The sequence below is a fragment of the Leptinotarsa decemlineata genome, unplaced genomic scaffold, assembly GCF_025532065.1.
Source record: "Leptinotarsa decemlineata unplaced genomic scaffold, Ldec_3_MD MMD2_tig00000690_RagTag_RagTag, whole genome shotgun sequence".
Lineage (NCBI taxonomy): Eukaryota > Metazoa > Arthropoda > Insecta > Coleoptera > Chrysomelidae > Leptinotarsa > Leptinotarsa decemlineata.
In genome coordinates, this window is record NW_027412554.1 from 3,380,819 (window position 1) to 3,403,433 (window position 22,615).

Below are 22,615 nucleotides of genomic sequence, written 5' to 3' on the forward strand. Positions count from 1 at the left end.
GGTGGCAACAAGATGGTGCTCCTCCTCACAATTCACAGGTTGTTACTGAATATCTGGAAAGAACGTACCCAAATAGATGGATTGGTAATAAGGGTCCAATTCGGTGGCCGGCTCGTTCCTCAGATTTATCACCGCTTGATTTTTTCCTATGGGGTTATTTAAAAGATATTGTTTTCACTACTCCCCCTTTGAATGTGGATGATCTGAAAATGAAAATTCGACTAGCGTGCAGTGATATTACGCCTGATATTATAAGAGCGACTTGTACGAGAGAAGTGATTTGACGTTTCGAAGCCTGTATAATATCTAATGGGCATCACTTTGAACAATTTTTATGACTTATTTCTAGGTACCTACCATTCTTATGAAATGATTTATCAAGTTATATTATTTACATTGTTATTAATGAAAGATTTGTTTTCGAATACACCTCTTTCAATTTCGCAATTGTTTCATATTCAAAATTATTCCTGACTGAATTCCACAACTCAAAATTGAAACCATTACTTCGAACACCCAAAATTTTGACTAATTTTCATGTGATCTGATGCAGAGAGAATAATTGTATGAGATATTTTTAAAAATAATAGTCGTTCTCAAGACTTTACATTTTAAGCAATAACTCAACAACGCCGTAACCGAATTTCAAAAACCAAACATGAAATGATATCAGAATTCAACGTAGCATCTGAATATGTAATGATATACAGGGCGTTCTATTTAAAAAAATGGAATTTTGGTCTGTAGCACCTACACCAAACACCCTGTATATTTAAAAATTATATCAAAATATAGCTCTCATGAACTCCTAAAACTTTTGTATGAAACATTTTTGTGTAATATATATATATATATATATAAAATATATATATATATATATATATATATATATATATATATATATATATATATATATATATATATATATATATATATATATATATATATTATATATATATATATATATATATATATATATATATATATATATATATATATTATATATATATATATATATATGAATATAATTTTCTATAATATTACCTTATTGCTCGAGCTCGACAAAATAAAAATATTGGCGGTCACACAGGGTGTTCGATTTTTTCTGGGCGGATCCCAACTGTGTCTTTTTAAATGGCAACCTATATTTTTTATCGCTTTTTCGGTTTCTTCATAGAAAATAAAATAAACTTTATGTATATCTGCACTTCGAAAATATTGATGGTTTTCGAGATATCTAGCATGACAGGTTTTTTTTTCCAATATTCGTCACTCAGAATATTTGAAATTATAAAGTGGTGCCAAATCCAGTTGAAATTTTTTTTTGGTCGAATATTCAACATTGGTAACTCTCTCAAACGATATATCTGAAATCGACCTGTGATATACAGGGTATGAAAAACCGCTTGCCAAATATTGTAAATGAAAATTTGCAAAATCTTCCTTATATTAAATGGAACACCCTGTATATTATTGATCCATAAGAAGCGCCAACGAAACCTCTACAAATTTCATTAAGTATTCCCTATGGCTAAGTTCAATAGTTTTTCTTAAATGAGCATTTCTTGGGATCCGCCCATATATATATATATATATATATACAGTGTGACCCATTTAAAATGGAACCACCCCTGTAGAATGTGCATTTTTCAATCAATCTCAATTTTTTTTTATTGAAATATTAAGCATGAAAAACTGTATCTTGACACTAACTTTCACAATTTTAGTTTCATTTCCAAGGCACTCTATGGTTTTTTTTGTTTGTCAAAAACGGCAAAAGTTTATTAGGCAATTTTTGTTTTCAAATTTGACTACACCACTGGATTCGTAGTCGTTATAAATCAAAACTGTCAAATTTTCATTAAAAAATATTTGTTAACAACGAAGTTACAACAACTTCAATTTTGGAAACAAAGTATTTGTTTGTAATTTTTATTCAGATTATAGACATATTTGAGATCTGACAACACTGTCATTACCAAGTAGAACACCAGTGAATTTGTACAGTGAAAATCCGAAGTCAACAGCTCAATGCGTTCTACAGTTATAACTCCTGAAAATATGGTAATGTGAGAGATTTGTGGTGCAAGCGTTTTGTAATAAAAATCTGACTACGCCACTGGATTTGTGGATAATATTCTCTTAAAATCATTCATTTGAGTGTGGGTTACGAGAAGTGTATTCTAGAATAACTGAAAATTAAAAATTCATTTTCAAGTTATGCAGTACTTAGTACATTCTTCCGCATAGCCGCTAAAATCAAATTGATTTAAAGCATGGAAATCATTTATTCAATAATAAAACAGAGAGCAGGACAAAAATTGTTCCCTGTAAATTCTTCATAACTCAGCTAAAACAATCTTTTAGAGGAGATATCAATAATTTGAGGAAGCTGAACTCATTATGCAAAGGTTTTATAATAAATCAACAGTAGGCTGTGATTTTGACAGTTAATCATAAATAAAATAATAGTTGTTAGTTACGTGCATTTAATAATGGCTTTGCAATTATCATTAGAAGAAAGAATTGAAATTGTGAGAATTTCTGGGGACAATTATCATAGTGAAAGAGAAGCAGCTAGGATATTTAATCACAGACATCCAAATCGACTTCCCATTGACAGAAGCACCGTCAGTAAAATTAACAAAACATTTAAAGAAACCGGTGCAGTCAGCAAACATATTTTAAAAAATAATCACCGAAGAAGAAATTTAAACGAAGGTGCTGTTTTAGATTATTTTAGAAACCACCCAAACAGAAGTTTACGAGTCGCCAGTTTGGATTTAAACTTACCGAGAGAGACTATTCGACGATGTCTTAAACAAAACAAAATGAGAGCATTTAAACCTAAATTTCTTCACTCTTTAAAGGCAGGTGATGAAGTGAAACGTATGGAATTTTCTTTGTGGGCACAAGGCGAGTACCTGAATACAAGAAATTTTTTAAACTGCATAATGTTTAGTGATGAAGCTTCTTTCAGCACCAATGGGGTAGTTTCATCGCAAAATGCTCGGTATTGGGCTACGGAAAATCCGCACTGGATCATAAATTGTAAAAGTCAATATTCCGAAAAAGTTAACGTTTGGTGTGGTATAGTACAAAATAGAATAATAGGTCCATATTTCTTTGATGGAAACATAAACGGGCAAAATTTTTTGGAATTTCTAAATAACCAATTATCGGACGAAATAGATGAAATGCCTCTTGCGGAACAAGTAAATTTATATTTTCAGCTCGACGGCTGTTCCATGCACAATTCGAGGATTGTTAAAGAGTGGCTAAATAACCAGTTTCCAAATCATTGGATTGGACGAGGTAGTGACTTAATTGAATGGCCACCTAGATCGCCTGATCTAACAATATTAGACTTTTTTCTGTGGGGTATTCTGACACAAAAAGTATACAGAACAAGACCAACGAATCGAGCTGAACTCATGCAAAGGATACGACAAGCTTGTGCCGAAATTACAGTTCAACAAATAAGAAATAGTGTAAACAATATTCGGAAGAGATACGATAAATGTATTGAACTTAATGGAGGTTTGGTAGAAGCCACAAAAATTTGAATGTTTAGTTTTAAATCAATGTTTATTTTAGTATCAGTTTTTTCTTAATGGCAATTAATTGTTGAATAAATACTTTGAAACTTGTTTGTATACATTTTGTTTTCATCAGCTATAGAAGAAGGTAGAGTAAGTTCAGAATCTCATAAAATGTGATTTTCCAGGTGCGCTGTTACAAAAGTACTATTATTTATTATTGGGAAACTTCCAAAAAGCTTACAAGTATGACCATTAATACTTCAAGATTCTATCAAGATTTGGTAAAAGCGCAATTGGGAGATCCCATGACATGAGATTCTGAACTTGGTCTACTACTGCGTAACTTGAAAATGAACTTTTAATTTTCTGTTATTCAATTATTCAATTTTTATTTTAATTTTCACTTCTCGTAACCTACACTCAAATGAATGATTTTAAGGGAATATTATCCACAAATCCAGTGGCGTAGTCAGATTTTTATTACAAAACGCTTGCACCACAAAACTCTCACATTACCATATTTTCAGGAGTTATAACTGTAGAACGCATTGAGCTGTTGACTTCGGATTCTCACTGTACAAATTCACTGGTGTTCTACTTGGTGATGACAGTGTTGTCAGATCTCAAATATGTCTATAATCTGAATAAAAATTACAAACAAATACTTTGTTTCCAAAATTGAAGTTGTTGTAACTTCGTTGTTAACAAATATTTTTTAATGAAAATTTGACAGTTTTGATTTATAACGACTACGAATCCAGTGGTGTAGTCAAATTTGAAAACAAAAATTGCCTAATAAACTTTTGCCGTTTTTGACAAACAAAAAAAACCATAGAGTGCCTTGGAAATGAAACTAAAATTGTGAAAGTTAGTCTCAAGATACAGTTTTTCATGCTTAATATTTCAATAAAAAAAAATTGAGATTGATTGAAAAATGCACATTCTACAGGGGTGGTTCCATTTTAAATGGGTCACACTGTATATATATATATATATATATATATATATATATATATATATATATATATATATATATATATATATATATATATATATATACAGGGTGTTTCAGAATTCGACGGACAAACTTATACCACGTCATTCCTCTTGCAAAATGATGACAAATGAGGTAGGACATGTGTGTCCGGAAATGAGCCGTTTCAGAAATACAGGGCGATGAAGTTGCAAAATAAAAAGACCCTTTTCGTCGTAGCTCCCGGACTAAAAGGAATAAATTAATGAAACTCAGCAAATCGATTACGAGCTAGAATGTGCTTCCTCCAGTGGTATGTTTGCTTCAGTATCAGTAGCCAGTGGCGTTCCAGCGGGGTAATAGCTTATATTTCCCCCCTTATTTTTTACGCCACTGACTTTATATCCACAACCGTCTTTTTTTTGAATTCCTTGATCAATTTTACGTAAAAACCAAATAAACATTCACTATGAAAAAACCAGTAGTTTTCGAGAAAAATTGAGTTGAACTGATACGTGCATTTTTATATGGGAATAATCGATTAAAATAATCGAAATTCCAAAACCAAAATTATTTGAACTCTTTTATGATTTTACCATTAATTTAGCGCTTGCAAGTGATGGTAATTATTGTGGGTTTTCTATCATCGTACCAATTTTTGTTATGTTTAGCATATTGTAATGACAAATCATAACTCTTGAGGCTTATTTTCGTGCTTGTCAATAGATTTCATTGTTGAAATGTTTTCATTGTTCTCAGATATTCGAGTGACTTTGTGATCTGAAAAAAAGTGACCCCAAATAAAATTTGCGATCATTCGGAATCTCGACTGAGTTAGGCTCCAATAATCCTAAAATAACACCATTATTCTGGATTTTGGGAAAATTATAAGTTTTTTAAATAAATGAAGAAATGGAAGTTGTCTATTTACAGCTAATTACATAACTCTTAGTTAGATGTCGGTACTCATAATTCATCTTTGAGTAGAAATATCATGTTCAAAATATACCTTCTCTACACATATTTTAGATAAGAAACAATACTGTTGAAATTCTAGAACAGTGAGTCATAAACACGAATTTCTTTTTGAAATTTACATTGATAATTCAAATGTGCTTTTGAATAATAATGAGAACATCTGATGAATAATCAATAGGGTAATTGTTCGAAATTTTTTCCGTCAACACTTATACACGATCTGCAACGGCGCAACATAGAAAATCGCACTTTTTCAAATGATTCTAAATTTTCGGCAATCGTTATCGATGCAGCTTGAAAGCGGGCGACTAATTCTTCTTGGCTTTTTGGTTCTGTTTCATAAACCAGTGACTTCATATGACCCCAAAGAAAATAGTCAACAGGATTCAAATCTGGTGATCTGGCAGGCCATTTGTGGGGTCCACCTCGACCTAACCTAGCAGCTAACGAAAAATGAACAGAAGCACCGTCGTGCTGAAACCACATTCCATTCCGGATATTCAGAGGAACATCTTCTAACAATTCAGGCAATACTTCTCCCAAGAAAGTGCTATAATTGTCCTCATTCAAATTATCTGGTAAAAGATAAGGACCAACTAAACGGTTTTCTACTATTCCTGCCCAAACATTCAATGAAAATTTTGTTTGATGGCCATGAGGATGAATAGCAAAAGGATTTTCCTCGGCCCAAATATGGCTATTGCGAGAATTGAAAATACCTTCCCTTGTGAATTTTGCCTCATCAGTGTATAACACTTGCTTGATAAATTCCGGATTATTTCTCCACATACTTAAAAACCATCGAGAAAATTCAATTCGATCTGGATAGTCCTCTGGTTTCAGTGCCTGAACTTTTCTCAGTCGATATGGGTATAACTGCTGTTCATGCAAAGTCCTCCAAACAGATGATGAAAACACATGCAGCACTCTAGGTATAGATCTACTACTTTCAGACGGATGTTCAGCAGCATAGTTCAATATCTCCTCTTCTGTGATATAATTTCTTACAGTTCTCTGTATACCTGCATTCCTTCTGGTAATTAAAAAACTTCCTGTTTCCCTGAGTCTTCTGTCCACGTTTTCGAACGTTTTCCAATTAGGAATTCTATTTCTTCCAGGAAAATTTTCACGATACATTCTTTGTGCCAACCTTCCATTTCGTCCCGATTTTCCATAAATAAGGTGCATGTCTGCTAACTCTTCGAATGTAAAATTCATTTTTATTATACGAAATACACAATCAAACACTTTCTGACAGCTACGTTAACTTGGAAGTGTCATACGAATCTCATTTCATTTCCACAGCCCCCTAACAAATTTATTGTTGTCAATGAATAAAGTAATCCTCATTGCTTAGGTGGATCAAAGATTGTTATTAGTCACGTGAATATATTCTGAAACTATTCAACCAGTGGCTGAAGAACTCGAAAATATCGGTACAGTTATCTAACAAAACTATAATAGATATGCCCAGGAAACATTGTAGATGGCTAAGGTTGAAACAAGTAATGGTATTTTGGTTAATCGATAAAACTTGGATTTTTACCCAGTGAGAGAAGATAATTCGATAAAACATTCTGAGTTCAGTTTTGCCAACTATTCGTAATTGTCTTTGAAAATCGTTTGGATGGAACATTTTATTAAAAAATAAATCTCGAGGTAAAGCCATTCAGTAGGTCTGCGGGCTCACAACATATCTGCAAAAAAAGTTGGTAAAATGGTAGAAAATCCGCAATATGTTGCCGAAGTGAATAATTTTTCAAGCACACAATGAATGGTAGAATGATGAAAGAGTTCAAATAATTTCGGTTTTGGAATTTCGATTATTTTACTCGATTATTAATATTCCCATATGGGAATGCACCTATCAGTTCAACTCAATTTTTCTCGAAAACTACTGGTTTTTTCATAGTGAATGTTTATTTGGTTTTTACGTAAAATTGATCAAGGAATTCAAAAAAAAGACGGTTTTGGATATAAAGTCAGTGGCGTAAAAAATAAGGGGGGAAATATAAGCTATTACCCCGCTGGAACGCCACTGGCTACTGATACTGAAGCAAACATACCACTGGAGGAAGCACATTCTAGCTCGTAATCGATTTGCTGAGTTTCATTAATTTATTCCTTTTAGTCCGGGAGCTACGACGAAAAGGGTCTTTTTATTTTGCAACTTCAACGCCCTGTATTTCTGAAACGGCTCATTTCCGGACACACATGTCCTACCTCATTTTTCATCATTTTGCAAGAGGAATGACGTGGTATAAGTTTATCCGTCGAATTCTGAAACACCCTGTATATATATATATATATATATATATATATATATATATATATATATATATACATCTCTCTATCGATACTGCGTCTTTACAAATTACGGGTATACTGCGTCCCTCAGAACCAATAGAGCTAGAGTAAATCTGATTGAAGTATATTAAAAATCACATAATTTTGAGTGGGGCATGATATCACGAAAGTATTTTTCATTGAATCTGAAATATTCATTTCTCTTTCATTTTTTTATCATTCGCGATATCTTTTATTGGCATATGTTTGTTGAATCCATTGTATATTAATTGTATACATTGAAGTTATTCATGCGTCCTACATGAATATTCAGTTTCAGTTATTCAACAATCCTGCACCTGCCTTGTTGCCATATTTATTATCAAAGATAACTTATATTTTTGTCAGAAGCCTCCAGTGTGTGATTATTGAGATTATTGCATAAGTGGAGATTCTTACTTCATTCAAAGTTATAGAATATTTCTTGGTTTTTCCGATTGGTTTACGATTTGCAAATGTGCTTGTCTTTACTGTAAATTGAACCTCTAGAGTTTGAATTAGATTTTGTATAATTTCACGGAAATTGAATGAATGAATAAATGAATTCAACTGATATGGGAAGAAAATCCATATCGATGTGGACAGTTTTTACTAAATAAGTTTTTGGTCACTGACACCAGACAGCATATTTTTTCATTTTATCATGTCATATCCGACCTTGTTGTTTATTATCACTTTCTGTTATGTACAGGGTGACCCTCGAGTGATGACTTCAGACTGAGAGCTTGCATCGAAAACGCTGCCCTTTAACATATAATGCCGGGTCCAGACCAAGCAGACAAAACAACGACAAGACAAGATCAAAGGGTCTCTGTTTTGTCTGCATATTTTACAAGTTGTCGGTCCAGTGTGGACGGTGCGCGCTGACAAAACTAGGTGACCAGGTAGTAAATCAGTGAAAAATCACACAAATGTAGTTCGGTTGTGTTGTTGTGGCGTGTCTTTACTAAAATGTCGGGGAAAAGAAGTGGAACACGGAAAATACTTACAAATTGATAGAATTGTACAGGGAGCATCCATTATTATGGGACCCTAAAAATAAAGAATATAAAATCGTTACAAGAAAGCCGATGCACTAAAAGAGATTTCTTTAGAATTAAATATAAAGTCAGTGGCTGATGTTGAAAAGAAAATAAGGAATATTAACAGCCAGTATAAGAGAGAAAGAAGAAACTATAAGAAAATGAAGAAATCGGGGGCCGGTAAACATTTCACTTCCAAATGGTTTGGATATGAACTGCTAAGTTTTTTACAAGACAAAAATAAGCCTCGAAAGGGCCTGCAAGCTGGATGTTCAAGAGAAACACACGTAAGTAGATCATTTATAATTTTTATTTTCAAGAATATCGGTAAATTATGTCAACTAAACTCGTAGCCTCGGTCGTAGCCATATGGAAAACATTTTTATTATCAATTTTAAGGAAAAAAGTTGTTCATAAATTTGAAACTTTCCACTCTAATACGAGATATGTCAAAAAATATCAATTTTTCTTAATAGTTAAGTAAGTAGGTACCTTCTTTTGTCACACATGCAAACATGCAATTACATGAAACCATTATAAAAACATTAAAATTGATAATAAAAAGTTCATAAGTATACAAGTTAACAGTACTGTAACTGCCATGCTACTTGGCCTAGGTTTGTCATAAAATAGTCAGCATACTCGTCTCTGATGGCCCATGTCTCCATGGTTGCTTTTCGTGGAATGTTCATAAGGGGTAATAATGAAGCGGTAGGTTGGGTATCTCGTCTCCCAGAACCTCGGTCTATTGTTCCAGTTTCCAAATCTTCCTTATCAAATATTCCTGGGGGAGTGTAACTGTTTATGGTTGTTACATTTGTTCTCAAGTAATTATGAAGCAATACGCATGTTAATACAATTTTTTGGCCTTCTCTGGCTGCAATAACATTGGTTTACGCAGTACACGAAAAACAGATGCGAGTATACCAAAAACATTCTCAACTACCCTACGTGCTCTGCTTAACCGATAATTGAACACTCGATTTTTTTAGTGTTTTTCTTGATGCCCACTGTATGGTTTCATTGTAGCAGTTGTCAAGGGAAATGCATCATCCGCTACAAAGACATATGGGACAGGTAATTGCCTACCAAGTAGGTTACGATTTTGTGGGCGATGTAACGAAGACTCTTCCATCAATTTATAAAAAGATGTGCTCTTAAATACTCCTCCATCAGAAATACGTCCCTGGGCGCCCACACTTGCATAAACGAAGTTATAGTTTGCATTGATAACTGCAAACAAAACAATGCTAAATGTACCTTTATAATTATAGAATTCACTACCGGTATGTATGGGGGCTTCGAAGACTACATGCTTGCCATCCATAGCACCAAGGCAGTGAGGAAAATTCCAAATCTTCTCAAAATCTGCACTGATCTTTTTTCGTTCGGCTTCATTTGTAGGAGTCTGAAATTAAGAAAATAAATTTAAGCATTTGGATGGAATTTTACTAGAAAATTCAATTTGTTTTTTGTTTTCAGGAATCTGACTCGTCACAGTCGTCACTAGATGAAACTGAACCAGATGACACTGGAAATATACCAAGTGACAGTCAACAGACAACCGAGATTGAATGAATAGAAACTATGGATGCAGAACATACTGTGGTGACTGATGTCAAACTTACATCTTCTATGGCAGCAAAGGAAAAATCAAAAGTGAAGGACATTCAAGAAACTTCTGAAAATGCGAAGATAAACAAGGCTGCTAAACGGAAGGATATATCACAAAACGTGGAGCGTAGGAATGAAGAAGTCTACAACATGTGACATCATTACATAAGGATCGGCAAGAACAATCACAAAAAAACCCTGATTAATTTGACATAATAGGTGAATTGGTAGCTCAAAAATTGAGAGGTCTACCCACACCCTATGCCCAGTCCACCGTAGAACATTTTTAATCCACAATCTATTATATGACACTGAAATGGGCAAGTATAATAGTAACCCCAATGAGCCGCCATCATCCCATGTACAACACCAATTAGAACAATTTCTTCGCTTCCGGATAGCATTCTTGGCTGTTTCTTCGCACTTACATCAACTCAGCGTCGACACCCAAAATTTATATTCGAATCCGCACAGCGCCAACACAACATTTATACTCAAATCCATCCAGCGGCACCACACGACATTTATACTCAAATCCACCCAGTATCGACACACAACATTCATACTCAAATCCACCCAGCGTCGACACACAAAATTTAGTCTCAATTCCACCCAGCGTCCACACACAACATTCTCAGTATATATCAGACCAAGAAAAAGAAGAAATTTTAACTTTTCAATAGATAAACAAGAAGACAAATTATTTATGTATGCGAATGATGTCTGTTGGATTCAAAATTAGTTTCAGCGTTAATGATTTCGTTTGTATTAAAAATTTGTTTCATACAGTAAATATGGCGTTTATGTTACAGCGTATTAACACAAACCAATTACGTACGAAAGTTATACATACCTTTACATAACCACTAAGACTGTTAATTAAAGCTTCACAAACTTCAGGTATTATTACAGATATGGACTGCTTTGATACTTTTGAAAGATACATGAAGCTGTGGTAGGAATCGCCTGTTGATAGAAATCTTAAAGTTATTGCTAACCTTTCTGTTACACTTATAGCATTTCTGTAGTTAGTATGTCTTTTGGCAACTGCAGGACCAACAAGGCATATCAGATTCTCAAAATCTTCGGTGGACATTCTTAGAAAATTCTTAAAGCTTGAACGAATCTTACCATTTAGTCCAATATTATCCTCACGTAACTGAACTAACAATTCATTAATGGAATAACTTCCTCGCTTTTTTGAGCTTGGTCTCATCCAAAAACGTTGGCGTTTCATTTTTCCAAAATTGGATAAGAGGAAAGAAGGATATAACAACTGGCGGCTAGCAATAAATTTTCATTTTTTGAATTTTCCTCCTGGTGGAAACGCCACATGGTTAAACAACGAATTCCCATCAACTAAATTTTCATTTCCATTTCGGCATGCTCATTTTTATCAGCAACCGTTACTTCTTCCAAGGGTTTTCTGAAAAACCACCTTTTCTTAATTTTTGAAGGACATTCTATAAATTTAACCGGTTTCCTCTGAATTATCAAAAGTATCAGTAGAGCTTATTTTGTTCACTATCGATATAAAATTGACTATAGATGAATAACACTTTATTGTGAGATTTTCACTTAGAAATTTTACGACAACGCAACACGTGTTTCGCCATACAATGGCTTCTTCGGGCGTATCTTTACTAATTATTCTACCTATTCAATGCTTAATATATCTAGTTTTACAATTACACGTACCTACATTTCAAGTCAGTTCTGTGATATACTTCGTACGTGTTGGAAGTGTTTCTCAGAGTGTCTTATTAAAACAAATTCATTTGTATCAGCTCGTTTATTTCAAATCTTATACTTAGATAATATCGTGTGTTTTGAGTTCTTTGAAACTACAAAGTGATGTCTAGTGTAAATGGGGGTAAACCCCCCGAACCACCTCCTAATTCAACCCCTCCTCATGTGTCAACATATATGGATACAGTATCACCAATAATAGGTAACAATAATATTTTTAATATGAAAAGAGCAGAAAAAATTGCAGAATACGTCAATAGAAAAAGCGGATTAGAACCTCTCGACGAAAACCAACAAAAAATAGGTAATGAAAACATACCAAAACAATCGATTGATAGGTACAGTATGTCGCATACAGGACCATATCAAATTTATGTGGAGAATAATAGCGATGATTTTCGTGGAAGAATCAATGCTGTAAAGGTAGGTGATATAATTCTTTCAAATTTTCCTGAAGTGGATAATAAGATTATTATTAGCTTAGACTCGATAGGAAGAAACAGAATCAGAATAAAAATGAAAGATTACAAATCTGCAAATTATCTTATTGATCAAAAAAATTCACCTAGTTTGAAAAATAATAATTTGGAATTATATATTCCCAGATTCATTGTCGTACGGCAAGGGTTATTAGGGATATAGATACCGTTTTTTCGGAAGAATATATTAAAAACAAAATCAAACCATTTGATATGCATTGCGAGAATGTAAGACGAATGAATAAAAAAATTACAAAAGACGATAAAACAGAATATGTTGCTACAAAATTGTGTATAATTACTTTTAGAAGTCAGGTACTCCCAAAATATATTTCAATTAATAGAGTGAGAATTGAAGTTGAACCCTACATTCAAAAAGTGTTATTATGCTATAACTGCTTTCGATATGGGCACTTAGGAAAACAATGTAAGAGTAAACCACGCTGCATTCAATGTGGCAAACAGCACAGTTTTTCAGACTGTCAAAATTCTAATCCCGATCCAAAATGTTTCAACTGCGGTGGATTTCACTTAAGTACAAATATGAAAATATGTCCGGAATTCAAAAGGCAAAAACAAATCAAATAAGCAATGTAAAGATTTGAATCAAGTGCTATAACCCTATTATTTATAAAAAAGTTTGACAATTGTATACTCAAATACCCCATAAATCTGTTTTCTTTGACTTTTAAATCTTTACAACTCATAAACTATTCGACATACTTGAATAACTGAATAGAACTGGCTGATACTTCCATCCATATTAAGAAACTAATCAATACAGTTTGTTATATGATTTTCACTATAAGGGTTTTACAATAAAACAGCGACACATGTTTCGCTATACAATAGCTTCTTCAAGCATAAACTTGTTTAAACATAAACAAGTTTGTTCAAGCATAAACTTGTTTATACAGCGAAACACGTGTCGCGGTTTTTGTAAAACCGTTATAGTGAAAATCATACAATAAACTGTATTGATTAGTTTTCTATTCGACATACGACAAAGACACTTCGAGTCTTTTTGTTCTCCTTTTAATAATGAACAAATAGCATTCAAAACAAATGCCTAATTTCATTATTCATCAACTTTTTTGACAATTATTTAAAAAAAAAACTCAAAACCACATTTATACCACTTTTCAACTCATTATTTCTTAAATTATTGAAAAAAATATTATTTCTTATTTTGTAATCTAAAGTAGTCTATTAACTACTTACGAGTAATTATAAGATAAAATATAATTTTTATAATTTTATTAATTTATTACAGATTTGAAATTGACAATTTTTGTTTCATTCCTCTGTTTTTTTTCTTGATTATCTCTTTGATCTCTTTTGCGGTGGTGACTCGCAATCTTCAGTATCTTTTTCAATATCTCTTTCTTCCACTTCTTTCCCTTGTATTCCGATTGCAATTTCTTCGTCTTGTATATATTCGAATAGTTAATGAGTTATAAAGATTTGAAAGGCATAAAAAACAGATTAAGGGGGAATTTTAGTAAACAATTGTAAAAAATGTGTTAAATGATAGGGTAAGAGCATTTCTTTAAAATCTTATTTATTTATTACTAAAAGGAAAACAAAAGAGACTGGAACTGTCTTTGTCCTATCTCCATTATTTTATGAGTTATTTTAATAACAATGATTGAGAACCATGAGGAATTACCAAATACAAAAATGAAAAAATATTTAAAAAATTGAGAAACATTTTTTTACACAAAAAAGGACACATGATTGTGTTTGTTTTTTTTTGTAGTATTCAAAAAATAAATCGTAACAATTAATTTGTTCGAAACAAATTAATTTTTGAATAAATAAAGAAAATAGGAGTGAAAAAAAAGTTTTTTTAGAATATTAAATAGAAATAAAAAGTATGATTCAAAGAAAATCGTTCCTTGATATGCATATTCAGTAGCAAAAAATTGTTAATCAATAAATGCGTTTTTGAGCAATAAATGTTTTTTCAAGAAGCGATTTTGTTTTTAAAAATCATAATATTCAGCACTGATACATTTGATCATTTTTATGTAACTTTAAATAATAAAAATATGAATAGATTTGAATAATTAAAAAAAATGTCATTGCTTTAATTGAATTTTTCACTTTTAACGCCTTTTATTATTAATAAAAAGTGGAAAATCAAATGTTTCTTTCAAGAAAAGCTCCAAGTAGTGAAAAAAATTTGAGGTTTATAGTTTAAAAATTATCAGGGTTTTTATGGAAATTCAAAACTTGTAAAAATTAGTTAATTAACTAAAGTATATCTAATAAAATATTCACGGGCAAAACTTTTTCCGTGGATTTTTGTTTATTCAAGTGTCTAGAAGGTATCTGAATTTTTTCTTAATAATGATATTTAATGGGTTAAAATGAATTTTATTGTTCAAAGGTCCGTATCGATCAACGCGTGCGGGACGCGCATCGCCCGCTTTTAGCACTATTTTCGCCTCTGAATTGAAATTATAAATATTGGTGATACTTTCGGAAGGTGGGACTTTCTTTAATAAATTTCCTCCTCTTTGAGGATCTTTTTTCAAATTTCGGATATCTTTAATATTTTTCGAGATATCTGCAAAAAACCAAACCCCCCTTCTTTTTTACTAAATTGTTTATAAATTTTGCAATTTTTTCGAGCCCCTCTTAAAATTTTTCAGAAAGTTGCTAGAGATCGTTCCGAATTGAATGAGCCCTAGATCAAAATTTTCGATGCCCTTGGACAGAAGTTCCAAAAAAAGGATCTTGTTACCCAGACTATAACAAGTCTGAAGGCCTTCTAGATATAAGGAATATGATATTTCCATTTAGGCATCCCTGTATAGTAGTTATCAGTCAAACGGAATAAGTTTGACACTGAATAAATATGGGTGTGTTAACATAACGCGCAGGCACGTCGAATGGAATTTTCAGTTGTGCATTTTTCAACAACCACATTTTTCAATGCGCAATAACTTAGTAAACGGAAACAACAACTCCAACACCAACTGCACTGCGACTGTTGCCACATTGCCTTTGATAATGTCTATCGCAGTAGTAGACGAAACATCAGGAACAAAAACCTGCAGACCATGCCCAAAATACCCGGAAAATAGCTTTCTCACAGTTATCGCAGGCCGTGAAAGTTTATATCTTTGACAATATATATTATTTATCATACCGCCTGTCAGTCTGACATCTTCAACTAGTTTGACAACTTTGAATCCTTGTGGTTTTTCATGGAAATGTACAATTAATTTTTTGTGATGAAAGTACGTATTATTTCCAATAATCATATCATGCAGGTGTCAATTTGATGTCTCCTATCAATATACTCTGCTCAACTCACCTTGAGTGTTGAAATGGAAAAATGATAACCAAGACAAAAATCATCGAATGATATTGATTATTTAGTTATTAAATGAACATTTCGTGATCAGTCAATATCACTCGGTATTTTAAAATAAAATATACCGGTAACTGAAAGCTATATGCAGTTTGACGCTGGCACAACGCCTTGGAAAAAGTTGTGAAGAAATTAAATACACACCTGCCTACATTTAATACGGTAGATATTGGCAACGTTGTTAGGATTCCCGATAATCTATTTCATGTATGAAAATATACTCACTGTGTAACGGTCGATCACGCTACGGTGTTGGGTTATCACTGTGACAGCCCAAGAATTCGGCTCCGGCTAACTGAGTGAAGACGGGAGTGGGGAAATATGCAAGTTAAATTTTAATTTTGGGCGCCAGGTAATTTTACCCCTTCCGAATACTTGTCTGATGTTCCTAAATTACCAAATGAACTTAAGCACATCTGTCACAAACAAAAAAAATGCATAATGAACTGATTTATCACCAATAAAAAAATTACATAATGATCTGATTTATTATAAATACTTCACGAAAATATCATATTATTTGTCAGTATATAAATTTATATCAATAAATAATATCTATGTACATACAATTTGTATTTAGAGTTGAAATATAATTAAGTCACGATCAAATGTGGCAGAAATTAATATAGGTTCCAAGATAACCAAAAGAAACCATAAATAACATCAAAATTAAATAGCCGCTAGATTTGGATCCAGAGCGAGAGGCACGTGTCATGTATGTCAAAAAAAAATAAAAGAAATCATCAGTATGAAACTAATTTCTACCGTTTTTTTACAATGTATTGTCTATATATAATGGTATGGTGTCAAGTGGCGAGGAAAAAAAATATAAAAAAAAACGACGAATCATTCACTGTCTACTTGTGTGGCTTGACATCTCCTGAAGTGCCAAACTCAAGGTTGAAGCCCCCGACTCCGCTGAATTCAGGATAGAACAATAATAATAATCTTTCTTTATTTCAGAAATAGGTTTCCCTAATATACAATAAAAAAAATAGGAGAAGATAGAACAGAAAAAGTAACTAATATATGCTATTCAGTAATTTTAAAACTATTACAAGTAACAATAAATAGTTCTATCGCTCCGTGCTATTATTTTACAAATAATATTTATTATTTCTACTTAGTAATGCTAGTTATATAGGTAACATTAGAAGATTTATACCGAAACAATTCAAATATTTCACAATCAAAACTAACATATAAAACATAGATTTACAACTTTATCCAAATGTAAGTTAGGTTTCTTTTATATATTTTAATAAATGTCTTTTGAAGACATTTATTGATAAACAGTCTTTTACGTCAGTTGGTAGGTCATTAAATTTAATGAAGCCTTTAAAAAATACTGAATTCATACTACTTTTAAAATTTGTTCTGACAATATGTAGATTGCAGTTATTGCGAGTATAGTGTTCATGGATTTCATAATTGAAGTTGACCATATTCATGAAATAAGAAGGAGACAAATTATTTATTATCTTATAAATAAATATCATTGCGAAGTACAGTAACCTTTGTAATACGGGCAGCCACTGAAGGGTAGAAAAAAAAGCTAAGATCTTCTTCTTTAATTTTACCACTATTGAGTGAACAGCTCTCATTCAGATTTGTCTAACGATGTTCCCAAATAAAAAAAATGCAGCTTCCGCACTGCCCCATAAAACCCTAGGAAGAATTCAAAGAATTATAATTTCTCCCATTTGAATATAACCAAATGCATTTAGATACAAAAAACCTTTCACTGGCCGTTGAAAATAATCGTTGCATGTATATTTTTTGTTCAATTAAGCAATACAAAAAAATATTAAATGGTTTTTTTAGACAGGATAACAAAAATAATGATTCAATGTTTATTTAAAAAAATTCGATGTTCCTTTCATTTTTATTCTATGAAATTCTGTTCTTTCCATGAAATCTGACAACCTAGCCGTGAAAAATTTTAACAAAACTACTCATATGAGTATTTTCGATATAACTGAACTCAATAACAAAAATAAAACTGAATAATCATTTGGTAAAAAAAAACAAATTTCAGCTTATCGGCATAAGCTGAAAAACTGGGGAATGAAAATATTAATTGTCGCCAATATTGTTCACTTTTCTTTCCTAGATTTTGAAATAAATCTCCTCGAATAAAGTTCCATGTAAAAAAAACTATTCACTTAAATTACCGGCCAAATGTTTCCCTGAACGGTAAATATAATGAGAATCTATAAAAAAATTTATACATATTTCGCTGGTGATTTCAATCGAAAGGCCAGGACAAAATCAATGCTGATAACGAATGGAACAAAACACAATTAAAAAAAACATTCGGACGACTGCAGAAATCCTGATAAATGATTGGAAAATGATTTCCTCCGAAATATAAGAAAATTAGCAATGTCTTCCTTACTTAAAAAAATCTAACATTGATATTTATTGATATATCAACCAAATAACCGAATTTGCTTTGAAAATTACGAATAATCCGAATGAATTATTTCCGATTCAATAAAAAAAATGTAAAACCTTTGTGATTATTCTCACATGTAAAAATAAGAAAGTAAAACAGGAATTTACCACAAGCTCGTGAAAGTCAAAAAAGTATACGCTTATTATGATATATACAGAAGGAAAAACCATAATGAAACCTACCTTCAAGTTTCGGAAGGGTTTTCCAAAAATTCCAATCGGAATTTCATTTCACAATCTTTTGGGCAATGTCTTCATTTTTTCCCAGTAAATTATCAACCGATAGTATGGTGAATACCAACTGATGAAAGTTATGAAACGACATCAGGTCCTATAAGAGGAAGGAAAAAGTACATAAGTTGAAGGTCCAAAATGGCGATGCTGAAAAGTCGGGGAAGATTTGGTGTCACTTACGTGAAGTTCTATTATCCTCCAAATAGAGTGAAAGGCCAATTTACATCAAATGCTATACCCAAGCAAGCAAAACTAGACACTGTTTTCACTAAGTGAAAACCCTCGGAAATAATCCTCAGAGATGTTTCTATAAACAAATTTTTACAGGCGGGTCTTCTTCGAACCTTCACAAAGCAACCTCAAAAATGGAATCCGTAGGATTATCATATTGAAACGGAATAATATGAATTCCAGCGCATGACCATACGTCGTGGACAGGTGTGATGAACCAATGGGCAATCGAATAGAGCTGTTTCCAAATATCAAATCATTTAAATGAATTTTCCAAACTGGAACAATCTACTGAATGATTGGAAAAATCAGGGATTAATACTATGGGAAATATTTCCTCCCAGAGACAATTCCGCTAAAATATTTAAAATATAATATGGAATGAAATATCAACATTTCTTCAGGGATACGGTAGTTGATCTTTAATTATGACCTTGACTACTAGGTGTGTTGCAAGTATGAAAATATGTTTTCATATGGATCGGTTCTACAAAAAAACAAAATTAAAATGTGCAAGATTTCGCCAATAGGATGCGGAAATATATTTAAAAAAAAGAGTTTGAAAGGGATTCTTTGAAGTTTGCGGCACGGTAGTACATCGCACTCCATCTACATTGAAGGTACTTCAATAACAATTGGAAAGGTACTGTCTATTGATTTAATGAAAGTAAACAACAATAGTTTAAATCTGTAATCTCACGGCCCACCAGTTTACAAACAAAAAGGAGAGAGGGACCTACAGGTGCTTGAAAATTGTAATTCTGGCGTTTACGAATGATTATACCTTGTGAAACAAATTGGTACCGTTACAACAGGACTCCCTATTATGGATCAGATGTCTGATGATGCCGTATACTGAGGAGGCCTCATAACTGTTTGATGGACGGACGCACTACGATCGAATCCATGGTAGTCATTTTTTTTATTGCGATAAAAATCCCAGCCTACAAAGATCGGTTTTGCAGCACTTAACATGAATAATATCACCATAATTTGAAGAATTTACCGTATATATTTCATGTTAAGTGCTGCAAAACCGATCTTTGTAGGCTGGGATTTTTATCGCAATAAAAAAAATGACTACCATGGATTCGATCGTAGTGCGTCCGTCCATCAAACAGCTATGAGGGCTCCTCAGTATACGGCATCATCAGACATCTGATTCACAATAGGAAGTCCTGTTGTAACGGTACCAATTTGTTCCACAAGGTATAATCATTCGTAAACGCCAGAATTACAATTTTCAAGCACCTGTAGGTCCGTCCCTCTCTCCTTTTTGTTTGTAAACTGGTGGGCCGTGAGATTACAGATTCAAACTATTGTTGTTTACTTTCATTAAATCAATAGACAGTACCTTTCCAATTGTTATTGAAGTACCTTCAATGTAGATGGAGTGCGATGTACTACCGTGCCGCAAACTTCAAAGAATCCCTTTCAAACTCTTTTTTTTAAATATATTTCCGCATCCTATTGGCGAAATCTTGCACATTTTAAGTTTTTTTTTGTAGAACCGATCCATATGAAAACATATTTTCATACTTGCAACACACCTAGTAGTCAAGGTCATAATTAAAGATCAACTACCGTATCCCTGAAGAAATGTTGATATTTCATTCCATATTATATTTTAAATATTTTAGCGGAATTGTCTCTGGGAGGAAATATTTCCCATAGTATTAATCCCTGATTTTTCCAATCATTCAGTAGATTGTTCCAGTTTGGAAAATTCATTTAAATGATTTGATATTTGGAAACAGCTCTATTCAATTGCCCATTGGTTCATCACACCTGTCCACGACGTATGGTCATGCGCTGGAATTCATATTATTCCGTTTCAATATGATAATCCTACGGATTCCATTTTTGAGGTTGCTTTGTGAAGGTTCGAAGAAGACCCGCCTGTAAAATTTGTTTATAGAAACATCTCTGAGGATTATTTCCGAGGGTTTTCACTTAGTGAAAACAGTGTCTAGTTTTGCTTGCTTGGGTATAGCATTTGATGTAAATTGGCCTTTCACTCTATTTGGAGGATAATAGAACTTCACGTAAGTGACACCAAATCTTCCCCGACTTTTCAGCATCGCCATTTTGGACCTTCAACTTATGTACTTTTTCCTTCCTCTTATAGGACCTGATGTCGTTTCATAACTTTCATCAGTTGGTATTCACCATACTATCGGTTGATAATTTACTGGGAAAAAATGAAGACATTGCCCAAAATATTGTGAAATGAAATTCCGATTGGAATTTTTGGAAAACCCTTCCGAAACTTGAAGGTAGGTTTCATTATGGTTTTTCCTTCTGTATATATCATAATAAGCGTATACTTGTTTGACTTTCACGAACTTGTGGTAAATTCCAGTTTTCCTTTCTTATTTTTACATGTGAGAATAATCACAAAGGTTATACATTTTTTTTTATTGAATCGGAAATAATTCATTCGGATTATTCGTAATTTTCAAAGCAAATTTGGTTATTTGGTTGATATATCAATAAATATCAATGTTAGATTTTTTTTTTAAGTAAGGAAGACATTGCTAATTTTCTTATATTTCGGAGGAAATCATTTTCCAATCATTTATCAGGATTTCTGCAGTCGTCCGAATGTTTTTTTTAATTGTGTTTTGTTCCATTCGTTATCAGCATTGATTTTGTCCTGGCCTTTCGATTGAAATCACCAGCGAAATATGTATAAATTTTTTTATAGTTTCTCATTATATTTACCGTTCAGGGAAACATTTGGCCGGTAATTTAAGTGAATAGTTTTTTTTACATGGAACTTTATTCGAGGAGATTTATTTCAAAATCTAGGAAAGAAAAGTGAACAATATTGGCGACAATTAATATTTTCATTCCCCAGTTTTTCAGCTTATGCCGATAAGCTGAAATTTGTTTTTTTTTTACCAAATGATTATTCAGTTTTATTTTTGTTGTTTGTTGTTGTTGTTTGTATCGAAAATACTCATATGAGTAGTTTTGTTAAAATTTTTCACGGCTAGATTGTCAGATTTCATGGAAAGAACAGAATTTCGTAGAATAAAAATGAAAGGAACATCGAATTTTTTTAAATAAACATTCTTCGTAGGGTTTTATGGGGCAGTGCGGAAGCTGCACTTTTTTTATTTGGGAACATCGTTAGACAAATCTGAATGAGAGCTGTTCACTCAATAGTGGTAAAATTAAAGAAGAAGATTTTAGCTTTTTTTTCTATCCTGAATTCAGCGGAGTCGGGGGCTTCAACCTTGAGTTTGGCACTTCAGGAGATGTCAAGCCACACAAGTAGACAGTGAATGATTCGTCGTTTTTTTTTATATTTTTTTTCCTCGCCACTTGACACCATACCATTATATATAGACAATACATTGTAAAAAAACGGTAGAAATTAGTTTCATACTGATGATTTCTTTTATTTTTTTTTGACATACATGACACGTGCCTCTCGCTCTGGATCCAAACCTAGCGGCTATTTAATTTTGATGTTATTTATGGTTTCTTTTGGTTATCTTGGAACCTATATTAATTTCTGCCACATTTGATCGTGACTTAATTATATTTCAACTCTAAATACAAATTGTATGTATATAGATATTATTTATTGATATAAATTT

General features: G+C 32.5%; 1 protein-coding gene across 4 annotated transcripts in view; it reads left to right on the forward strand.

Moving 5' to 3' along the window:
• LOC111516713 (uncharacterized) overlaps positions 1 to 22,615 on the forward strand; it is a 58,014-nt gene that overhangs the window by 20,765 nt on the left and 14,634 nt on the right. For 2 of the 4 annotated variants that reach the window (XR_012465338.1, XR_012465339.1), the window contains exons 3-4: positions 8,531 to 9,148; positions 10,344 to 10,699. The exons of the other annotated variants lie outside the window; for them this stretch is intronic. The gene's annotated coding sequence lies outside the window, so the exon portion shown is untranslated. Of the gene's footprint in view, positions 1 to 8,530; positions 9,149 to 10,343; positions 10,700 to 22,615 lie in introns of those variants that run through there. 4 annotated transcript variants of the gene reach the window in all.